The sequence below is a fragment of the Mus musculus genome, chromosome 6 (assembly GCF_000001635.26).
Source record: "Mus musculus strain C57BL/6J chromosome 6, GRCm38.p6 C57BL/6J".
NCBI lineage: Eukaryota > Metazoa > Chordata > Mammalia > Rodentia > Muridae > Mus > Mus musculus.
Window position 1 is genome coordinate 125,542,240 of NC_000072.6, and position 6,873 is coordinate 125,549,112.

The 6,873-nt window shown below is 45.2% G+C and overlaps 1 long non-coding RNA gene across 1 annotated transcript; it reads left to right on the forward strand.

The window, feature by feature from the left end:
- The first annotated feature begins 412 nt into the window (after positions 1 to 412).
- On the forward strand, positions 413 to 4,374 carry Gm33144. Its single transcript, XR_378030.2, has 3 exons — positions 413 to 868; positions 4,060 to 4,123; positions 4,358 to 4,374. It is a non-coding gene; the product is annotated as a predicted gene, 33144 (long non-coding RNA).
- The last annotated feature ends 2,499 nt before the right edge of the window (positions 4,375 to 6,873 follow it).

A 6,873-nucleotide genomic window follows, 5' to 3' on the forward strand; every position in this document is an offset into this window, starting at 1 on the left:
TTCTGACTGGGCTAAGATAGACTCTCAAAGTGGCTTTAATTGAATCTCTTTTTTTTTCTTTTTTCTTTTTAAGATTTATTTATTATATGTAAGTACACTGTAGCTGTCTTCAGACACTCCAGAAGAGGGCATCAGATTTTGTTACGGATGGTTGTGGGCCACCATGTGGTTGCTGGGATTTGAACTCTGGACCTTCGGAAGAGCAATCGGCGCTCTTAACCACTGAGCCATCTCACCAGCCCCCAATTGAATCTCTTTGACGACCAACTTTAAAAACAAAACAAAACAAAAATCTTTTTTTAAATCTTTGTGTTTCTTCTTTTGAGAACTGTATCTTTGTTTTATTATTAGTCCATTTCTTGATGATCAGTTTCACGTTCTTGGTGTTAACTTTTGAAATTCCTTTTATGTTTTAGGAATCACCGCCCTGTCGGAGATGTGGCTGCCTAACATATCTCTCCTTGGATCTGCTTGCTGTGCTGAGAGTTTCCTTTGGGGTGCAGAGGACTTGAATTTCTTGTAGTCTTGTTGGTTGATTCTTGGGATATTTTCCTGTGTTGTTAAGAGTCCTGTTGGAGATGTGGGTCACCGGCAGCGGTGGCTGCTGAGCACGTCTGCTGCTGTCCTTGGGTTTTCCAGTTGGTTAGTAAAAGGTGGTCGGGGACTAGAGCAACAAGAGCATTGTTTGCCTGTTTACTAGCGGGTAGCTTGGAACCAGGGCTATGTCAATTGCGGTTTCCTCTGGATCTGTTAGCTTGGTGGACCCTGGAGTTCAAGTTAGTACTGAACTGAGCAGCCTCTCTGCTGACCCACACGGAGGACAACAAACAGGATCCACGTGGAAGCCCACACCTCCTACCACTCATGGGTATGGATTCTTGAAGTCCAGTCTCTGCAGCACTGGTACGGCTCCCCCACCTCTCTCAATCCCCTTTTGGCTAACGGCTACAGCCACTGTTGCAAACTGCACTTGGTTCTGTGCCTCTGACTCCAAGTTCATCATATGTATCTGTCAGTGAGCTTTCCAGGGTAAAGAAGAATGGAGGGACTTAGTCTCCCAAAGAAGCAAACCTGGTCATGACTGTCTCAAGACAGCTGCCCACCACAGTGCCTCAGTTTCAGTTGATAAATGCTGAGGAGTTCTTTACAGCAGCTCCTATCAGGCTCCTCTCTGCTGTGTGGTTTTGAGGCAGAGTCTCATTCTTTTGCCCAGGCTGGCCTAGGACTACTATGTAGCCCAGACTGGTCTCAAAGTTGCAATCCTTCTGAGTCGCTGGGATTACAGGTGTGAGCCACCATGCCTATCTCAGACTGCCTTTCTGTTTGGTATCTGTTTCTGTGTCAAATTCCACCTTCCCTGGTCTCCCTCTTTCTCTGTGTTACCCCTTCTCTTTGCCTAGCTACCATAAAGTTATGGACTCCGTATCAGCATTGATGTGGCTTGCTCTTGCTATGTGTTCCAAGAACCCAATCTCTTCTCGTCTATCCAGTGTTAAACTTCAGTGCATCCCTAGGTCACCCACTGAGGGTGACTGAATTGTCAGCTACTGAATTGTAGCTGGAGGCTGTTTGAATTCTAAACCATCAGCGCTCACACCATGGCTCCATTGTTTTCTAATGTTTATTTGCCTACACTTCTTTTTGTTTGTCTGTTTTACAATGGTCACATAAAAATTAATTGCAATCATAAATTTTTTACCCATTCTTCCCAAGTATTCAAATGTTTCCCCTTACACCAAAGGATCCTCACGAAACATCCTGGGTAAAGAAAGGGGAGACCTGGATCCTCTTCTCTTTTTCTTTGTGTGGTCCTGGGGATGGCATCCACAGTCTCCTTCATGCAAGGCAATGCTCAACCACTGAGCACAAACTTGAACCCCTCTCCTTTGTTTCTCTGGCACTGTTTGCACAGATCCCTGTGAACCACCTTTGATCTCATTTAAGAAAGAGCAGAGGGGCAAACAAGAGTGAAGTGCATAGAAATGGCATAGTGGAAGCCATTGCTTTGATTGCATTTAGAAAAAGAAAGAAAGAGAAAGACAAATTAGAAATCATGATGCAGTACCTTCTAAGGTCTGAAGCCGCAGGTATAGGTTGTAGGGTTACAGGGCTCTCCTCCCCTCCCCTCCCAGGAGTGCTCCATTTGCCGTGGGGAGCCAGAGTGTAAGGTGGGGAGACTGGCCAGCTGTGTGCAGTCCCCTGACTTCTAGCCTGAAGCCTGACTAAGCCTCAATGCTATCTTTTCCTGAGAGCCCTGCCCCTGGATCTGGATGCAAAGTATAGTCTGGGAAGGTAGGCAGGAATGTTTGCAAAACTCCATTCATATTCTCAAGGAACCGGTAGTGCAATTTGGAGACAAGGCATCAGCACGTAGCATGTTTATAAAAACTACAGAAGTTATTATAAAACACTTTGTGAGTCTTTGTCAAATCATGGTGTGAGGTCAAGGCAGCGTAGGCTCAACAGTGCTTGGAGTGTTTTGGGCAGTGCTCCATACACAGAAAGCGGTATGATCCCAGGGAAACCAACAATCTCCATGGAAACACTCTCAGGTCCCTGGATGGTTTCCTTATATATTAACAGATCAGCTGTGTAATGTATGAAATACCCGTTTAAATCCCTAGGCTTAAACTGTCCACTGTTAAACGTGTGGCCTGGCCTCTCACACTGAGTTTCCCTAAGAAAGTGGTACACGGGATGAGAACATTGTTCTGTGTGCCAAGTGCTCTGAGCATCAGAGCCAATCTCTCAGTGGTGTGGATGCAGCCTCAGGGGCTGTTCAGCTGCCCTGGTCAGGTCAGGTTGCTCCTGGCAGACTAGAAGTTCTTAAAGGACAGGGCCCAATTGTCCTCAGGTCAGTTCCCACACTGAGAGAACATTGGCTTTGCTTCCTATTTCCTTCCTCCTTCTCTTCCTCCTTCCCTCCCTCCCTTCCCCCTCTCTCTTTCTTCCTTCCTTCCTTCCTTCCTTCCTTCCTTCCTTCCTTTCTTTCTTTCTTTCTTTCTTTCTTTCTTTCTTTCTTTCTTTCTTTCTTTCTTTCCTTCCTTCCTTCCCTCCCTCCTTCCCTTCCTTCCTTCCTTCTCCTCTCTCTTTTCTCCCTCCCTTTCCTCTTTCTTCCTCTTTCTTTCATTCCCCTTCTTTCTTTCTCTTTCTGCCTTTCTTTCCTTCCTCCCTTCCTTTCTCTCTCTCTCTCTCTCTCTTTTTTTTTTTTTTTTGGTTTTTCGAGACAGGGTTTCTCTGTATAGCCCTGGCTGTCCTGGAACTCACTTTGTAGACCAGGCTGGCCTCAAACTCAGAGATCCACCTGCCTCTGCCTCCCGAGTGCTGGGATTAAAGGCGTGTGCCACCACGCCCGGCCCTTCCTTTCTCTTTATTTCTTTCCTTACACCCTCCCTCCTTTTCTTTCTCTCATTCTCTCTCCCTTTCTTTTTTTTACTTCCTCCCTTCCTTTCCTCTCCCTCTCTCTCTCTCTCTCTCTCTCTCTCTCTCTCTCTCTCTCTCTCCCTCTCCATATTGGAGATAGAAAGCAGGGCTGTGTGTGTGCTAAGCAACATGTTCAGACCTCAAAATAATTGAAATATTCCATCCAAGGGTGTTAAAAAATAAATTTGAGTATAGTTTAGAAATAGACAGTGTGGCCAGGCATGGTGGCCCACACTTTTGATCCCAGCATAGAGGCAGGCAGATCTCAGTGAGTTTGAGGTCAGCTTAGTCTAATAGTGCTTTCTAGGTCAGATGGGATTATGTAGTGAGATCCTACTTGAGAAGAGAGAAAGAAAGAGAGAAAGAAAGAAAGAAAGAAAGAAAGAAAGAAAGAAAGAAAGAGAGAGAAAGAGAGAAAGAAAGAAAGAAAGAAAGGAAGGAAGGAAGAAAGAGAGAAAGAGAGAAAGAAAGAAAGAAAGAAAGAAAGAAAGAAAGAAAGAAAGAAAGAGAGAAAGCAAGAAAGAAAGAAAGAAAGAAGGAGGGGAAAAAAGAGAATACAAAATATCCTATCATTTACAGTTGTAGATGCTGGATGAAGCAGGACCCTAGGCAGACTTCTTTTTTTTTCTTCCCTAGGCAGACTTCTTGTCTGCAACTTCTCAACTGCAGTGACGGGTTCTCTCTACTGGAGCATACAAAGGTGAAAGGTGGCACAAAGACAGGACAGGGTGGAAAAGGAGAGAGGCTTGTAGTCAGAGGGAGGTGAGGTCAGCTGCCTTTCCATAACTCTGGGACTCTACGATGGTGCCATTGCCTGGTTGTATGTCAGCACCTTCTTCATCTGTAAAGGGACAAAACCCAGCTCTTGCTTTTGTGTGACTATAATGGAATATCACAGACTGGGCTAATCATTTAACCCCCCCCCCCTTTTCAGGATCTCACTATATAGCACTGGCTGGCCTGGAACTTACTGTGTCGAGCAGGCTGGTCTCCAACTCACAGATCTGCTGCTGTTGGGAGTCACCATCGCTCTGTGCCTTGCTGCGGTAAAGGATGGACCCTTCAAACCCTGAGCTCAAGGAATCTCCTCCTTTATTTCTTTCTTTCACACAGTTTATCTTAGCGATGAGTAATTACTATGCCTGCGGCTCTTGATGGTGAGTAATGTTTTTTAAAAATTAATTCATCTTTTATTTATGTGTATGCGTTTTTATGTGTGTAACGTGCATGAGTTTATGTGTGCAATGTGTGTGTAGGTCAGAAGAGGCCAGAAGAGGATGTTGGATACCCTGGAACTGAAGTTTTAGACAGTTATGAGCCACCTGATATCGGTTCTGGGAACCAAAACCCAGTTCTTCTTAAGAGTGGTAAGTGTTCTTAACTGCTGAGCCATCCCTCCAGCCCCAAGGGTTAACCCTGATTGCCAACCTGCTGAGATCTACAATTACTGTGGAAATAATCTCTGGGCACTTCTGTGATGGTTTCTAGATTGGATTAATAGGGGTGAGGATGCCTACCCTCATTGTAGGAGTAAGTACCATCCTACAGGCCAGGGGCCTGGGCTGCATGGGAAGGAGAAAGTGAACTGAGACCAGCATCCATCTCTCTCTGCTTTTGACTGAGATGCAATGTGACCAGCTGCCTCCAGATCCTGCTGCTGTGCTTCCACGCCCATGACGGGCTGTACCCTCAACCTGTGGACTACAAGAAAGCCCTTTTTATCTTTAAAAGTAGCTTTAGTCAGGTACTTTGCCACAGCATCGAAGACATCCCTAACGCACTGTTGTGGAGTTGGGGGCTGAGAGAAAGAGAGCCCACTGCCAGGGAGAGCCGTGAGCAGGGAGGCGCCTGTCTTGTTCAGCTGCCCCCTCAGTGGTCACTTTGTGCTGCAGCTGCTTCTGTCTGGCTTCCACTTCCTTGGTACCCACGATAGTTGCTTGATGTAAAAAGAGGGCATTTGATTAACTTGTAAATGAAGGTGTAAATGAAGGCTTCCTACAGTGGATTTGGCGATGAATGTTCAAAATGTTTGAACTATCTTTTGAAGGCAGTCTAAGAAACTGGTTAGGCTAGGGGACTGGTAAGGTGACCAACTGTCCAAGTTGCTGAGAACTGTCCCAGTTTTAGCCCTGGAAACTCCCTCAGTCCAGAGCAAAGCAGCAATTCGATATCTAACCCAGAGGAGGGAACAGGTGGAGACTCACCGGTTGAATCTTTGCTTTGCTGCATCTTGAAGCAGCTACTCAGCCCCCTAAGACAATAACATCAAATGGGTCCCCAGACACAGAACAAACAAGCAAGCAAATAAACTCATCATGGAGCAATATTAAAGGTGAATAACGAACTGGGAAATGACCCATGTATTAATGTGAGGGGGGAAAAAAGAGAATAAAATTTTGGGCCTTTCATGAGCTTTCCCATATTACAGGAAGACAAGCATCTCAGGTGAAAATGCTCTCAGTTACTAGGAAGACGGAGGCAGGAGGACTTCAAATTCAAGGCCAGCTTGGGCTACAGACTGAATGCCCATCTTGGGCGATGTAGTGAGACCATGTGTCAGAATGAGAAAGGGAGAAGAGGGCGGAGACACAGCTCAGTGGTAGCATGCTGGCTTTGCATGAGGCTCTAGGTTTAAACCCAATCAATCAATCAATCAATCAATCAATCAATGTAACTAAATGACCTGAAGATACAAACAAGAAATTCAAGTCAGAAATCTAGATGAGCAATACTAGAAAATATTCCCTTAAAAACAGAAACTGACTATTAAAACACTAACTATACTGCTGTTTTCTAGATACATTATCAAATAATAAGAAAGTAATGAGAGCGCCCATTGGCCCGATCCTGAAGGAAGTGTGCTAAAGGTCTTAGCAGCTTTTGTGGCGGCTTTTGACTCTGCAGCTCCTTTCGATTCTGGGAACGGAATGGGAAGGAAGTTGCCCTGTAGCAGGGACTGTGTGCCGTGAAGGATGTCACCCTGCCATGGGAGGAGCAAAGCTCACACTTCTGAGTCACCTGGCGTCAGGATTTTTCTTCTTAAATGAAAATTGCAACCATATAGAAACCCAGGGAGGCTAATGCACAGACACCTGCATTTTAGCCAGCTCCGCCCATCCTAACGCCCCGTTTACTCCAGTGTTGAATGGTTAAAAACATAAAGCAGATACAGAGACAGAGCCCCATGGCTCGCCCTTCAGCCTCTGTCCTCTTTCCTTCCCCAGAGGTCACCAGTATTCTAATTAGTGGTCACTTTCCACAGATAGTCATATTTACAAGTAAGAATATACAGGCATTTTAAATTTTATTTTATTACATAGTCTTCTCTTTGTGAGGAGTAAATTTTTTCATTTTATGTAAGTATGTCTTCTGTAAGTATGCAGGTATGTCTGTAGTATGCTCATGCAGTGCCCTTGGAGGCCAGAAGACAGCATTACAGATTATTGTGAG